A 16,379-nucleotide genomic window follows, 5' to 3' on the forward strand; every position below is an offset into this window, starting at 1 on the left:
TCTGCTCTGGGAGGCAGAGGTTCAAACGATGAATGCCAGAAGGCAAGGTGAGTTTCAATCACAGCCTAGCTTCTTACTAGTTATGCGGCTGTAGGAATAGTATACTCTACCTCTTTTGAGCCTCGGTTTCCCTTTTCCTTGATTTATTTCTAAAGACTTAAAAAGGCAGGTTTTTTGTGTGAAGAATCTGACACGATGTTTCTAAACCAGTTGTTCAAACCATGATCAAGGGCAAGAGATGGCTCAGAAAGAATGCCCACCAGCCTCTAATGTTTTATCCAGTCTACAAGTACTTGTACTAGTCTTACTGAGTGTTATAGACTAAATCTTGTCCTCGTCTCCCCTCAAATTCATATACTGAAGCCCTAACCACCCATAAGACTATATTTGGTGATGGGGCTTTAGCGAGGTAATTAAGTTTAAATGAGGTCATCAGGGTGGGTCCCTACTCTGCTGGTGCTCTTGTCCTTATAAGAAAAGGAAGAGACACCAGATGACAGATCTCTCCCTCTTGTCTCCCTCTCTCTCTTTCTCTCTGCTTGTGCACAGAGGAAAGGTCATGTGAGGACACAGTGAGAAGGCAGCCATCTGCAAGCCAAGAAGAGAGGCTTCCCCAGAACTGAATCTTCCAGCACCTTGAACTGGGACATCTATTCTCTAGAACATGTAAGAAAATAAATGTTGGGGGGCGCCTGGGTGGCTCCGTTGGTTAAGCATCCGACTTAGCCCAGGTCATGATCTCACAGTCTGTGAGTTCAAGCCCCGCATCGGGCTCTGTGCTGGCAGCTTACAGCCTGGATCCTGCTTCAAATTCTATGTTTCCCTCTCTCTCTGCTCCTCCCCTGCTCATGCTCTGTCCCTCTCTCCTTCAAAAAATAAATAAACATTGATTAAAAAAAGAAAAAAAGAAAATAAATTTTTGTTGTTAAGCCAAAATAACAATCTATAGTATGTTGTTATAATAGCCCAAGCAGATTAATACACTGAGTTTTCTACAATAATCAGAGTTCTGTAGAGGTAGAAATACACATAAGACCAACTGCCTACCTTCAGAGGCCTTAACAATAGATTATAAATAAAATGGAATCACACATTTAGTACTTAAGGAACAAAGCAAGAAGGAAAGCAAATTACTGATATTGTGATATAGAGTACAGCTGCTTATGAAATTTGAAAAAAATAAAAATAATTGTCAAAAGAGTGGTAGTTGGAAAGGATAGAATTTAAACTGAGCCTTAGAGAGTGAAAAGCATTAGGTACCAACAGAGTATGGAGGAGAGTATGCTATTGTGAGGCAGTTCTTACCTTGCTAAATTGTCTTATTCATCTGTCTTATGACTATTTATCAGTGCAGCTAATCAACATAGTGGAGGAAAGGGTTGTTGTCAAAGGTCTTTGAGAAATTATTTTTTAAATAATTTTTTAAGTTTATTTATTTTGAGATAGAGAGAGAGAGGGAGAGAGAGAATCACAAGCAGGCTCCGTGCTGTCAGTGCAGAGCCTGATGTGAGGCTCGAACTCACAAACTGTGAGATCATGACCAGAGCCGAGATCCAAGAGTTGGATGCTTAACCAGTTGAGCCATCCAGGCACCCTGAGAAATTATTGAATGGATAGGGAGACATGGCTAAACCTTAGGTGGTTATAATATCGGCCTAAACATGTTATGGATTCATGTGGGAACGATATATACAGGGCATGAAGTCTTTCATACTCCTCTTTAATTAGGAAATATACCTAAATGTAGTTCAAGAAAATAGTTGAGGGCTATTTGGCTTTTAATCAGTCATTTCACAAATTGGCATTTTTCAATTACCCATGCTACTCTTTCACTTGCTCATTCAGAGTTAGCTATTTATGTCAATTAGATGCAGTATTTAGAATGCTTATCCTATGGAGGTTTTCTAACCTTTTTTTCCAGAAAGGTCTTATCCCCGTGATAGGATGCATCAACATGATACCACGTGATTGCCTCCTGCATGACAACAGAAAGTCTTTGCAAAAATCTGGAGAGGGATTATGGCAGGGAAAATGGAACTAAGAAGCATTCTGTAGGACTGAGCAGGGGTCTGGGGAGCTAGAAAACACTGGCTATGCACTTTATTTATTTATGTATTTATTTTTAAAGTTTATTTATTTATTTTGGGAGAGAGTGTGAGCAGGGGAGGGGCAGAGAGAGAGGGAAAGAGAATCCCAAGTGGGCTTTGCCCTGTCAGGAAGGATGACCTCACCAAAGGTGAGATCGTAACCTGAGCTGAAATCAAGCCTCGGATGCCCAACTGACTAAGCCACCCAGGCACCTCATTGGCTATGCATTTGATCAAGAACTTCCTATCCACACATCCCCACCACAGCCTAATTATATTCATGCTTGATATTTTACCAACTATCCATGTAACATCTACTTAGGGCATCTACCCCCTGGTTAGGCAAAACCAAACAAAAAACAAAAACAACAGCAACAAAAAAAGGAAGCAAACACTTCTTTTGAGTATGCTTTCTTATTCAAATTAGTTTCCTAAATAAGAATTTGTGGATCTGTGGTGTAGGCCAGCTCACTGAATAAAAATTATTATGAAGAAGAGAAACTTGGCAAGTTCTTTTCTTTTAAACCAGCATAGCCCATTTTATTTGTTTACTGGACAAATATTCATTAATTGCACACTCTATTGCAATCGCTTTAACTCTCTTTGCCTTCCACAAAGTCCTTCCTTCCACCCCCTTCCCATCAATTCTTAGCCTCTTCTTTTTTTTTTTTTTTTTTTTTTTTTTTATGAGGAAGGGCCATGGGCCAAGCTTGAAATGCTTTTGGACTTTTATCCAATGCTTTTTTTGTGTGTTGCTAAATGACTTAAATTTCCATCTAAAAGGCCATTAGAATTGCTGGTTGAGACTCTGAGGCAATGAGTCTAGGGTAATAATGACCAGAGTATGGGTTGAGTGAGGATTTTTCACCGTGTGTGTAAGAGCCGTGTACTGGCACAGCAAACACCACATTGTTTGGAGGAAGGAAATGTGATTCTTGAGGGTTGTGTATTTCCCACTGGCTCATGGTGGTCTGAGAGCAGGTGGATTTTTTTTGTACTTTAGAAAAGACCCATTACATCTTCAGTGTGGAGGAAAACACCCAGGCTTTGGGATTAGACACACCTGGGTTCAGTGTCGCTCACTAGCTCTGTAACTTTGCCAAGCTACTTATCCTCCCTAAACCATGATCTTATTGGTAAAATGGGAGTCGGAGTCTTTCCAGAGGGAAGTATGGATTAGAAATCTGTACAGAAAGTACCCGGCATGGCGTCAGGCCCATAGTAGGCACACTTTAAAAAGTAGCCCCTATTTCTTGCATTCCTAGGAACAAAACCTAGCATGAGTTCAGGGCACTAGATTCCCTTTGATTTAACTTAAGCTTGACCTCCACATTGAATCCTGTCTTAAACTCTGCAGCCACCTGGATCTAGATGAAAGAGGAACTGCAGAAATTGCTGAGGGGGGAGGAGATAAACCTTATGAAGATAAATTTTCTAGAACTGGAAATATTTACACCAGAGAGGAAAATAGGGAGCAAAGAATAACCTTTAAAAATGTAAAATATTCTCCTGCAGACAACTGGCTGGTTAATGTCTCCTTTGAGGATAGACCTAGGGATAATTACTTTAGATTCCAGTTGGTGACATTTAGGTTAGGTATGAAGGATCACGCTCTGAGACTAGGGCTTTTAAATTTTCAGAATGAACGACTCACTCTATAGAGACTCTTTAAAAAGCACAAGCAGATTATTATCTTTATAGGAAGTGATCAGGCAACGGAAAGTCTGGAAAGGATCTTGTAGGAGGAATGAGTGTGGACCTGTGTGTGTTTATCTTGTAGTTGAAAAAGCCAGGGTTGAGAAAGACAGGATGACCATGTATAAATCCTAGGGAAGCAGGAACTGGCTAGTCCCTTGTGCCGTCAGTGACAGAACAAGAGTCAATGTGTGTTTATTTTGGGGGTGGGGAGGAGGGCTGGTTACAAGAAGGCAAATTTCAGCACAACAGGAGAAATATTTTTCTACTTGGAACTCTCCAACAGAAAGGGCTTCTTTGAGAATATAGCACGCTCCAAGGCATTGGAATGTAGACTTGTGTTGAAGAACACAGGTTTTGTAGACAAACTGTCTTGGGTTTGAGTCACCGTTCACCTTTCTCTTTCTTGGGCAAAGTGTCATCTACTATCCTAAGCCAGAGTCACTTCGTCATTAAAATGTGATACAGGTTCCTCAAAGGATTGTTGTGAAAAGTGCATGAGATAATGCAGGTAGTGGGGATGGCACAATCTTTTCAGCAGCAGGAGCTCATCATAGGGAAGCTTCTGTAGTGAAAAGTATGGACTTCAATGAATAATTTGCCTAGAATTTGCTTTCTGTCAACTCTTGAAATCCCTACCCTGGCATATACCAATCTGTTTTTTTAAACAGGGATAAAAATTCTGCAGGGAAGTGGAGATTTCTCAGAGATCCCAGACAAATATGCTTTGGGACATATGGGTATAAATATACGTATGGGTCTATCAATCTTTTAAGATTAAAGGATCTGATTAGCATCGATATTTTCAAATGAGAGCAACAGGAAGAGACACAGCTTTTGCACTGGCTCAATCATAGATTGTTATGGTCACACATTTAGGACAAATGGGCTATTTCCAAGCGTTGCATGTTGCCCAGGTCTTTATTCTGTCTCAGCATATATTCTGGGTGCAGAAAAGTACACACAGATCAAACTTCACTGTGTGTCTTTATCAAAGGCAATTTTTGGAGCCAAATGAACTCCTGCACACTATTTTTATGAGACCCCTTAGGTCCCTCCATTCCTGTTAATTTCTCAAAACATAATTAATCTGGAGGGGAAAAAAAAAAACTACCATAAACATTTCCCCATAAGATAGAAGATTCAAGAAGAAGTAGAAAATTTTGAATTCATTGGTCTAGAGCTGTGGTGTCCAATATGGTAGCCACTAGTCACCAGTGGATGTTAAAAATAAAATGAATTAAAATGAAATACAATTAAAATTTCCATCCTCAGTTATAATGCTCACATTTCAAGTGTTTTACAATGGCATGTGGCCAGTGACCATAACATCGGTGCAGATAAAGAACACTTCCATTGTTTCAGGGAAGTTCCACTGAGCAGTATTGGTTTAGAGGGGTGCTTAGTGGTAGTAAGTCCATGGTACAAATGGGAAAACTGAAGCTCAGAGAGGTCAAAGAGGCACTATATGATGTTGATAGTGTCCTGTTTAATGAAGATAGGTGAGTATGTCAGGTAGTACCTGAGGAAGGAGACTAGTGAGAGAAGATGGCATCTTCTAAACACAAGCAAATATGTATGTGATTATAATTTCCATTACATTTTTGGACCTTACATGTTCAAACATATCCAGGTACATGTGGTCTTAATGGCTACTGTCCTCCTCAAATCTGAAGAGACATCCATCTTGCCTCAGGTTAGCATCCTTCCCTCCCATCCTCCATTCTACCTTGGGATAGGAAGTTTTTTCTTTTTTCTCTTTCTGCATCCCTTACAGCCCCAAGTTCTCTATGAGTTTCTTCTCTTCAAGTGAAACCAAAGACTAGCTACTCTAGGGACCATTTTGGCCATGCCTAACATCTTGTCCTGCTCTGCCTCACCCTTTTCTTGGAAGATGCTAGAACTTGTCAAACAAAGATAATTTATGGCTCTTCTTCTATTGACCCTACACTACTCTGTCCCAAAGTTTTTGAGGGGACTCAGTCCATTTACTTCAGTAATATAAACTATTCTGTTGATGAAGCAGCTGGGTGTGAGAGAAAGAGCCTGGTCTTTGGAAATAGACCTACATTAGAATCCAGCTCTTCCACTTAGTAGCTGCTACTGTGCACATTCACTTTCTCCTGAGCCTCACTTGCCTCATCCCCTACATTCTTATACATATATCTATTTCATCATGTTTTGGGATGAAGTTAGATGTATGTTAAGCCACTAGCATAGTGTCTGGCACACAGTAGGTACTTTACATATAGTGGCTAATAATAATAGAAGCAGCAATAACACTGGTCAAATAGAGAATGGATCAGAAAGAAAATTTTGCATCTAGAAAGGATGAGAGAATCAGAGAGATACATCATGATTATAGTAATATAATAGGTAACAACAGAGATTGGCCGGCTTAACTCTATTCATGTTTAAAGTGGAGGGAGGCTGCACTTTTGTGAGGGGCTTAAGTAAAACACTTTGAAAGAAATGCCATCTGAGATGGATCTGAAGGATGGGTGGCATTTTGAAAAGTGGATGGATATCACTGTAGTAGGTGGGTAGAGTCTGAAGCCTGTGGAAGTTTAGAAAGGGAACAGAGAAAAGGCAAAAAAGTTGGGATGCATGGCTGATAAGGAGAATAAAGAAGTTGACAGTAGAGGTGCCTGGGTGGCTGGGTTGGTTAAGCATCTGACTCTTGATTTTGGCTCAGGGTATGATCTCAAGGTTTCTGGGATTGAGCCCCACATCAGGCTCTGCACTGACAGCCTGGAGCCTGCTTGGGATACTTCCTCTGTCTCTGCCCCTCTCTCAGTCTCTCTCTCTTTTTAAAAATAAATAAATAGGAGCGCCTGGGTGGCTCAGTCAGTTAAGCGTCTGACTCTTGATTTTGGCCCAGGTCATGATTTCATGTTTGTGGGATTGAGCTCCACGTTGGGCTCTGTGCTGGCGTCCCAAAGCCTGCTTGGGATTCTCTCTCTTCCTCTCTCTCTGTTCTTCCCCTACTTGCTCGCTCACTCTCTCCCAAAAGAAATAAACACTAAAAATGTTTTAAGTAAATAAATAAAGAAAGAAGCATTTAACTAAAAAAAGATAACAGTAATAACAGATGCTTCCCTTTGTGGCTCCCTGATAGAGGCAAAGGTAGGGTAAAGGGTATGGAATACTGAAGGTTAGTTCTCCTGGGCATGTCAACAACATTAGGGGGAGCAGAAAGGAGCAAGCACATGGAGTTGGTAGAATGATAGTAAGGAGTACATGAAAGGTCAATGTGAAGAGTTGGCACTAAGCCCAGGAAGCAGTGTTGCATCTCTCTAAGAATAGATGTCTAATAGCTCAGTGTCCTCTGCTAAGGGGACTAGGTAGAACACAGGCTTCTGTCTTCAGTCCCTTGGTCTCCAAATACCTGGCATATTTATGGTACCTGCCTCCTCCCTCTCAAAATTTAAAAAGATAAAAATAATGGTCCTGAAGCCTTTTTTTTCTTTTAAGTGGGGGAGGGCGTTAAACCATTAGGACTTCATTACTGTTAAAATATAAAAATTAGTTCTTATTTCAACTTATTTGGTATTAGATGTTGCCAGTGTAGGATCATTTTCCAGAGTTTGGCATTACAGATTTTTATTCAGAACTTTACTCTGATGTAACACTTCATTTAATAGATGGGGAAACCACGGTCGGTATCATGGGAGCCATATCCCAAGGACTTTTTGGACAATAATTTTATACTTTAAAGTGCCTCTTGTCTGTTTATCAGATCTGTCCCTACCCCATCCCCAAGTAGAGCTGTTTGGTAGCTAACCTTTTGGAAGCAGCATGACATAAACTATCAGTTATTTTTAGGCACCTCACCACAGGACAAAGACCGTTGTTAGATGAAGGAATCAACAATCTTTGAATTCTTTCCTGGTCACAGCTGGAGAATAAACAATTTCATTTTTAGATAAAGATTAAACTTCCAACTGGCTAGAATCACATTTCAGAATTCGTTACTTATGACTTAATTTTTAGTGGCTCACAGAATATATCTATCTTGTTGACTTAGGCACGTACATGAAATACCTAGGCTGGGGGCAACGAGGAGGATTCTTACTGTTTAGAAATGCAGATGAATCTCTTTCCACACATTTTGGCAACATATGAGGCAGCTTGCACCAAATTTTTCTTCTTGCTTACAGGCAAGAGAATTTTATTGTGCACAGTCAGTTAAGCATGGAGCTGCTTACATGGGCGTTCTTAAAGGTTCTAGAAATTCTTCACCCCTTGTCCTTCCCAACATCCATAAATTCCTTCTTGGAATGTGTCAGGAAGAGAGAGGAGCCAGGAAACAGCCTTAAGTGTGGATTTTTTCCGAGGACATCTGATCCTTACAGTTGAGTGAGGCCAGCACAACCTGTCTTCAAAGAATTAAGAGAGCTCTGACTGCCAAGCCAAAGCACCTCCAAGCCCTAGGTGTTTGAATTCCAGCACTGAAAAGCATTTATCCACTCAGATAGCACGGTGGCTTAACTAGTGCCCAATTCGGATGCTACTGGAGCCAGCAATCATCCCAGAGGCCTGAGAACTAATTCATTTAAAAACTTACTCATTCCTGCATTCAACAGAGATGAACTGAGTGAGTGCTAAGATATTCCAAAGGAGAGTGAGGTGTTTCAGAGACCCATGACAGTAATTCTTGCTCTCATTGAGTTCATGGTCCAGTAAAGGAAACAGACATGTAAACAGATAGTTACAGGGGAAAATGATAAACACTAAAATTGACAACTATCCAAGGAGGGTCTGTGCTATGTTTGAGAAAATCTGTTCTAGAATCAGTCAGATACTATTGAACCCTGGTTCTGCCACTTGCTATCAATTTGGCCTGTAAGGCATTGCCACATTTTTGTAGGTCACACATGGTTGGACAGAGGCAACTTCACATGGCTCCATCTAGTAACTATGACCTTGGATATGTAACACTGCCTCTTTGAGCCCCAACTTTTTTGTTTGTAAAATGGTAACAAGAATACCAACCCTACAATAAAGTTCTTTCAACTCAATCTGGGAGACAATGGGATTGAATGAGATAATCTATGAAAATATTTAGGATAATGCCTAACAGGAGAGAGAGTTCAGTAACTAATGTATGTTGTTATTGTGTGGTGATTTGTGTCCTTTGTTTAGAGAAGGCAGTTAGTGAAAGTTAGTCTCTGAAGGATGAAAGATTCGTAAAGGAATGTGGAGGAGCCCCCTTTTGCCCATGATTGCTTTTTCCTTGAAATTGTATCACTGTTAGTACTTCAGTTTGTCAAGTGACAGGGATATTCTGAAATCCTGAGGGGAGTGAGGAGGCCTAGGAGATAGCTCGGGTTTTCCTCCTGATCTATTCCCATTCAGTAGCAAGAAAAACAATTCTGTGAGCCTAGGGTGGAGCTCTTTTTCTGGGAGGTCAGTACTCTGGCCAAGAGGCAGTGCTGCTACTGGGATGGTTGTCCGTGATGCTCCGCCAGGGATTTCTCCAGAATAGGCTGCTTGTGGTTTAGTCTTTTAAGACATCACTCCTGACGGGAAATGGTTGGCTCAGGTTCTCAGCATTTTCCATAGACACAGACAGACATCAGATTATAGAGTCAAAATCAGAGTGGAGCAAGGCTTAGAAGCAACTTGGGAGGATCACTGAGTCCTGGGGTGGCAAATCTGTGGCACCGACACATCCTTCTAGTATACGTGGCAGGCATTGCTGATCAACACCTATACATTTCTGCAGAGCCCTACTTCAGAAATGTTATGAATACATCACTCCAGGCAGCCACATCTGAATAATTAGAGGTAGTTCATGCTGTGAAAGGGAATAACTAAACAGAAACACCAGAGAAGGACAGCAGCTAATTAGTGATAAAGTTTATATTAAAACCCAGAGATCCTCCCTCTTGGTCAATGAATTTGATTGAGGTTTATTGGTTCTCCCAGGCTACTGAGAGCCCTTCAAAAATAGATGCATATGGGGGCGCCTGGGTGGCTCAGTTGGTTGGGCAACCGACTTCAGCTCAGGTCATGATCTCACAGTTCGTGGGTTCGAGCCCCACGTCGGGCTCTGTGCTGACAGCTCAGAGTCTGGAGCCTACTTCAGATTCTGTGTCTTCCCCTCTCTCTGCCCCTTCCCTGCTCACACTCTGTGTCTCTCTGTCTCTCAATAATAAATAAATGTTAAAAAATTAAAAAAAAATAGATGCATATGTAAGGCTTCTAGTAATTTTTAGTCTGAGGTCATTGTAAAGGTTCCCAGAGCAAAATATCACCAATAGGATCTTGGAGAGACCCTGTGTTAAGAGATTTCCAGGTTTCTTGGCCCTGTAAGGTTTCTTCAATTTTCTATCCATCCATCCATCTATCCATCCATCCATCCATCAATCCATCCTTCCTTCCATCCATCCACCCATTCATCCATCCAACTATACATCTTTTCAGTACATATTTGTTAAATACCTACCATCTGCCAAGCCTTGAGTTAACCATTAAGGATACTACAATGACGAAGATCAGCATGTTCTAATTATAAAGCTTATAATTTCCTCCTAAAAGCTCACAAATGCAGTTGATTTTAAAATCCATGTACTCTGGATTTAATATTTGTGCTATTCTTTTTTTATTTTTTTAAAATTTTTTTTTCAACGTTTTTTATTTATTTTTGGGACAGAGAGAGACAAAGCATGAACGGGGGAGGGGCAGAGAGAGAGGGAGACACAGAATCGGAAACAGGCTCCAGGCTCCGAGCCATCAGCCCAGAGCCTGACGCGGGGCTCGAACTCACGGACCGCGAGATCGTGACCTGGCTGAAGTCGGACGCTTAACCGACTGCGCCACCCAGGCGCCCCAATATTTGTGCTATTCTTAAGTGGCACTGCAGATTGGAAACATGGCGCATACTCTCAAGCTGATAGAGTGTAAGTGTTAAGATTCTGTTAAGAGCCACTTTCTGTTTACTTACTATGGGCTGCACAGTGTGCTGATTGTTAGGGAGATGAGGCAGACTAAGGATTTACTCTCTGTTTCCAGAAATCTCAGAAACTAGAAAATACAATGCAGGGTTCAGTGGCAGTGCTGGTCTGAATGAAGGAATTGAAGAAAGAAGTATCACTCTGAGCTTGGAAGTTCCCAGAGGACTTCCTGGGGGAGGAAATGATTAAAACCACCAAATATTGATTGAGAAGATAAGGAAGAGGCTGAAATCATAACAGTGATAACAAAAGTAATAAAAATGTCATCAACTACCATTCACTGCATGCTTATTTTGCCAGTAAGCATTTTATATTTCCAACTTTAAATTCTCACAAAAATAATATGAAGCACTATCTTTATTCTCAGTTTGAAGGTGAGGAAAATGAGGCAGAGAATAGTTAAGTGGCTTATGCACATTCAGATATTCATTAAGTAGAGTCAGGATTTGAACACAAGTCCATCTGAGTCCAAAGTAAGTGCTCTGAACCACGATTTTATTTTTTTTTTAATTTTTTTTTTCAACATTTATTTATTTTTGGGACAGAGAGAGACAGAGCATGAACGGGGGAGGGGCAGAGAGAGAGGGAGACACAGAATCAGAAACAGGCTCCAGGCTCTGAGCCATCAGCCCAGAGCCCGACGCGGGGCTCGAACTCTCGGACCGCGAGATCGTGACCTGGCTGAAGTCGGACGCTTAACCGACTGCGCCACCCAGGCGTCCCTGAACCACGATTTTATACAGCATTTTGTGCTGAGGGCCAAGGGAAAAAGTTATGGCTCAAGACCAGTCCCAAGCATTGCTTCCATTACTTTCAAACACTCAGCTCAAAAGAGAAAATCTTTGGAGACACGATCATATCTCAGTTATCAATGGGAGAGGGTACCAGATCCGTTGAAGGCTGCTCAAGAGCCCCTTTGCCATCTCTGAGTGGACAAATCTATTTGTCCTTCAAGATAGAGCTCAAAAATCATCTGTTATTAGAAGTTTTCTTGTTTTTTTTCTTTCTGAATTCTCTGAGTACTTAATTTGATATTATTTCCATCATGTGTCATTCTAAAAATTGACTTTGGGTGACTTTATTATGTATGTGTATCTTCCTCTTTTAGAACATAAGCCAATTCTATCTTGTATTTATGTCAGACCATAAGGATTTAGATTGTATGTAATCTTTAAGCTCCATGAAGGCAGGAACTATATCTGAGTCATTCATCTTCTAATACCCAACACCAAGCTCAGTGTCTACAGCATAGTGAAAGCACAATATGTTTATATTTACATAAAATAACACTCAATATATTTCTTGATTTGAACTTACACATAGCAGACATATTCATGGAATTAATGAAAGAACAAATACTCTTGTTTTCCTGATAGCCCTAACGGAATTAGTTCTCCTATGATCTCTTCTAAGACAAGATGTATCAAGGAATTCATCATAGTTGCACTCCCAGAATTAGTTCATTTTTATTTGCTCAGTTATTCAGTGAGTATGTACTGTGTGCCAGATACCACACTAAGCACAGGGGTTACAAAATTGACCAAGATGCTGTGGGCTCCTTCCCATGAGATTCCAGTCAATACCTCAAGGGTTCTTGAGAGCCAGTACTATCTGCTTTGAGATAAACCTTCTCTACGATCAAGGTCAACTCAACTAGACATTTGGCAGGAGATGAACTCGACCAGGCCTGTGATATACTCAGTGTAAAATTCTGGTTTCAATGTGAATGAAGCATCCTGGGTTATTATCCATTCTCCCAATTTTCTTGCAGTATTCATTGTTGGTTAAATTTAGATCACTCTCTCCTTTTGAATTCTGACTTTTATTTTTCAGCTCCCAGAGATTTGAGGCTCTCCTGGGACTGTGTGGTGGGGAGTGCAGTGGATTAAAGGGCTAGGAGATGAGCTCCGCAGCACAGTCCTGCCAGCCTCTTGCTGTGAGACCTTGGGCAGGTCACATCCACTCTCTCGTCAAATAAGCCAGATTGTGTGCCCCTAGTCCCTGACTCTTTGGTTCTAGGGACCTGTGGTCTACCGTTAATTTGGCAATATTTCTGCTCAACTTAAATTTGGATTTCATTTCAGACCCATGTCAAGTAGCCAATATTAAGTACAGCACTCCCTCCCCTCCCCCCCCCACACCAATACTGTGTCTTTCTTTAGTTGTTTGGCTAAAACACTGGTGGTGATTTGTGGCTTCTGTCTTCCCATCCCCCAAACAGAAGTTTCACTACCAACCAAATTAAGCTCACAAATCTTAATCCATAAAATATTTCCATCCAGACACAATAATGAGATTCATATTTGTGGTTTAGTATACCTAAGAAAAGCTCAGATGAAATATGACTAGATCCATTGATACATTCAGACCACAGACTGCCCTGGTGTGGTCTGGTTTCAATTTTTGAAATAAAAATTCTGCAGAGCACTTGCTTTCTCTCTCCTATTCCTTACCTAGACAGAAAGGAAAATAAAAAGTGGGTCTGACCAAGTGGCAACAATATAGGTTCCTGTAAAATTCTGGAAAAATTGTTTCAAGCATAAATTTCAGTTCATTTCCTAATGGAACAATGACCTCCTCTGGCCTTTGTCCAGAATTTTAGGAAATCTAGTTGACTCTTTCAAAAGTACTAGAAGTTGGTTCTTGAGCTCTTGAGCCAAGGTGAAGAGATCAGAGATTTATCTAGGAAGGTTTACAGACTGGCTCATACCTCAACGTTAAATAAGAGACCTTCTGACAAGGGCTCTGTGACATGGTGACTTCTGTGAAGCTGTTGTTAGCTACCCAATGCCAGAGATGTAGCCTTGAAAGACTTTGAAAATTCTTAAGGAGGCATTGTGATAGGCAGAAATACAGGAGATCAAATTCTGCTTACCTGCTGGGAAGCGTTAGACAAAGTCCTATAACTTTTCTGAATTGTGGCTTCTTGAGCTGTAAAATAAGGATCCTTCCAAGGTTGTTGGAGACAGTGAATGGGATAATAGGATTGTAAATACTATCCAACTGTTAGTATCTATTCTCTTTTTCTCTCTTCCTCTGTGGCTTCTCTTAATAGGGGAGCTTCACAACATCGGACAGATGAAAAAATAGACAGTAATACTGTAGAGGTGGTTCAAGCATTGATTGAGAGGTTGAATTGGTTTGGGAAAGCAGTTAAGTTTCAGTTTACGTGTCAACCTCAGTGAGCTGACATGGCTATCCAGCACTGTGTTGAGAAAGACTCCATGGCCTCCTTTGGACTGAAGGGGAAAAAGTGCTGTGATGGCTTAGCAATGAATGCCATGGGTACCAAAGTGAAGGAGTGTTGATATGTGTGTCAAATATTTGGCATAGCAAGACTAGGTAGTTTTGGCAATCTTTTCCAAGCCAATGTGCTGATACTCAAATGCATGGAATGCTGTTTGAGGCCTGAGTCAGAGGGAGCCAGATGGATTCTCTGACAATTGTAAAAGCCTGTATGAGTCAAGTGCAATAAAGTTTGATACTGTGCTTCTAAGATTGGAAGCAAGAAACTGGACTCTCAGGAAAAACTAACACTGCTCCAGCAATTAATTTGTGTGATATCATGCAAGGAAACATACTTTCATTGTCTACTTTCTCTTTCTCAAACGAGGCTGTTTAAATGCTTCAATAACAGCTAACATTGATTGAAGATATCTGTGCCAAGAATTGCTTCATGTGTATCTTGTGTGGGTATTTCGTTGAATTCTCTCCAAGACCTATGAGGTAGCTACCTTTATTTTTTCAGCTTAGGGATGAGGAAACGGAAACAGCTCAAGCTCACACAGGTAGACAGAGGGGAGTAGGGGTTTAATTCAGATGGACTGGCTCACATGTCAGAGACCCCATTCCTAACCCTCACCTTTGCAGTCATCCTTGATTGATGTAAAAGTGTGGTTTGCACAACCAAAGTAAAAAGGCAAACTTCCAAAAAACCCAGTTGTCAGGGTCCACAGTAACAATGAAGGAACTTTATGACTTCTGGATAATGTCCGAGAAGCTGTACACGAGCCTGAGAAATAGAGATATTTCTAACCCCTGACTTGGATTTAATTAGCTCTATAACTATAGGCAGCATTTTCTAAAGTGGAATCTACAACATGTTGGCAAATATTAATGCAAGGGAAAAACATGTTTGGAAAATGCTATTTTAAACCAAATGCTATTTTAAACCAAACAAATTATACAGCTTTGTTTACTTCAGGGTTTCCAGAGTCTTTAATGTGTTTGTGTTCATTGGAAATCTCCAAGAGGAGGAGAGTTTATAGTGTTTTCCAAAGCTATTTGATTATTTTGTGTTTGAAATACATCACAGGATTTGGTTTGATGACACACAATAGGGAAAGTGCAGATTTGGAACAAATCTAGACCCTCTCCTTCCATTTCTTTACACATTAGATGGAAGTGATGATTAACTATGGCCAGTCTCTGAGTGTAAAGCTCCTGGATGGAGACTTTCTACCAATGTAAACCATGAGTGACACAGATAGTTTCACATGTATCCTGTGCCTGGAACTTAACAGATGCCAGTTAATTATGATGGCAACCTTGTGAGTTAGGAAGCACTGTTCGTATTTTACTGTTATTAAAGCTGAGGGCTTCAGAACATGAAATAACTTGCCCAGGCAGTAATTATTTGATTCAGAATTAATAACTCAGTCATAGAATTCCAAATCCTATACTCTTTCTGCTACACCAACTTATCTTTTTAAGCAAGACTCATTTTTTTTTCAGTTTAAAGAATTAATATTTATGCAATAAATATCACAGATGACATCCAATATCACTGATGCAAGTAGAGTTGTTGGATCCCTAAAATGGGGCCCTTTGGGAGGGTGGGTCTGGGGTTCTGGAGTGCACATAGCCATTTAATGTACAGTTTTGAACTTGAGCGGGGCATAGAGCCAAATGCTCTATAATAATTGTGTCTCAGGCAAATCTTTAAAGCCCCTGGAAACAGCCTACTCTCTTTGAGTCTGGCCTGGAGAGAAAGTGAGTAAGTGAGAGGAAGATAAAGTGAGAAGTAGCAGACAGAGGAGCTTAACAAATCTCTCCTTTTTGGAAAACTGGCCCTCATGCTATGTACAACTAAAAACAGAGTTATTGTTTCTAAGAAATCAGTCAAGGCATGAGGGTCTTCCAGAGGGTTTAGGAATTACAACTTTCATTTTGAAAGAAATAAACAAATAAGGAAAAGAGGAGGGGGATCCCTTCTGGACAGCAACATTTAATTCAACATTTAATTCAGCAGGAAAATCAAGAAATTTAGCCTGAGAGAGATAAAAGACAGAGGTTGTCGGGGGGGAATCGAGGATAATTCACACAAATGAATCACTCTTCTGTCATTCTTTGAAGCTTCCTTCAGCATTATGGTTTTGGATTGGGACTTACTAGATGAGCTTTTGTTTCTGCTTCAATCCCTTTATACGTATAAGTATAATAATATAAACCTTGGTAGGCTCTGGTGATTGGAAATTATATATCTAAATTAGCACACTGGCAGGAGTCAGTAAATTTATTTCTAAGTGACCAGATAGCAAATATCTTAGGCTTTGCAGCTAGATGTTCTATGTCACAAAGACTCTACTATTGCAGAGAAAGTAGCCAGAGCATAGCTGTGTTCCAATAAAACTTTATT

The 16,379-nt window shown here is 40.6% G+C and overlaps 1 protein-coding gene across 1 annotated transcript in view; it reads right to left on the minus strand.

Moving 5' to 3' along the window:
* The window catches only part of TNC (tenascin C), a 95,012-nt gene that overhangs the window by 67,426 nt on the left and 11,207 nt on the right, over positions 1-16,379 (minus strand). The gene's annotated exons all lie outside the window — the stretch shown is intronic.

Source organism: Lynx canadensis, chromosome D4 (assembly GCF_007474595.2).
Source record: "Lynx canadensis isolate LIC74 chromosome D4, mLynCan4.pri.v2, whole genome shotgun sequence".
In the NCBI taxonomy this organism is placed as follows: domain Eukaryota; kingdom Metazoa; phylum Chordata; class Mammalia; order Carnivora; family Felidae; genus Lynx; species Lynx canadensis.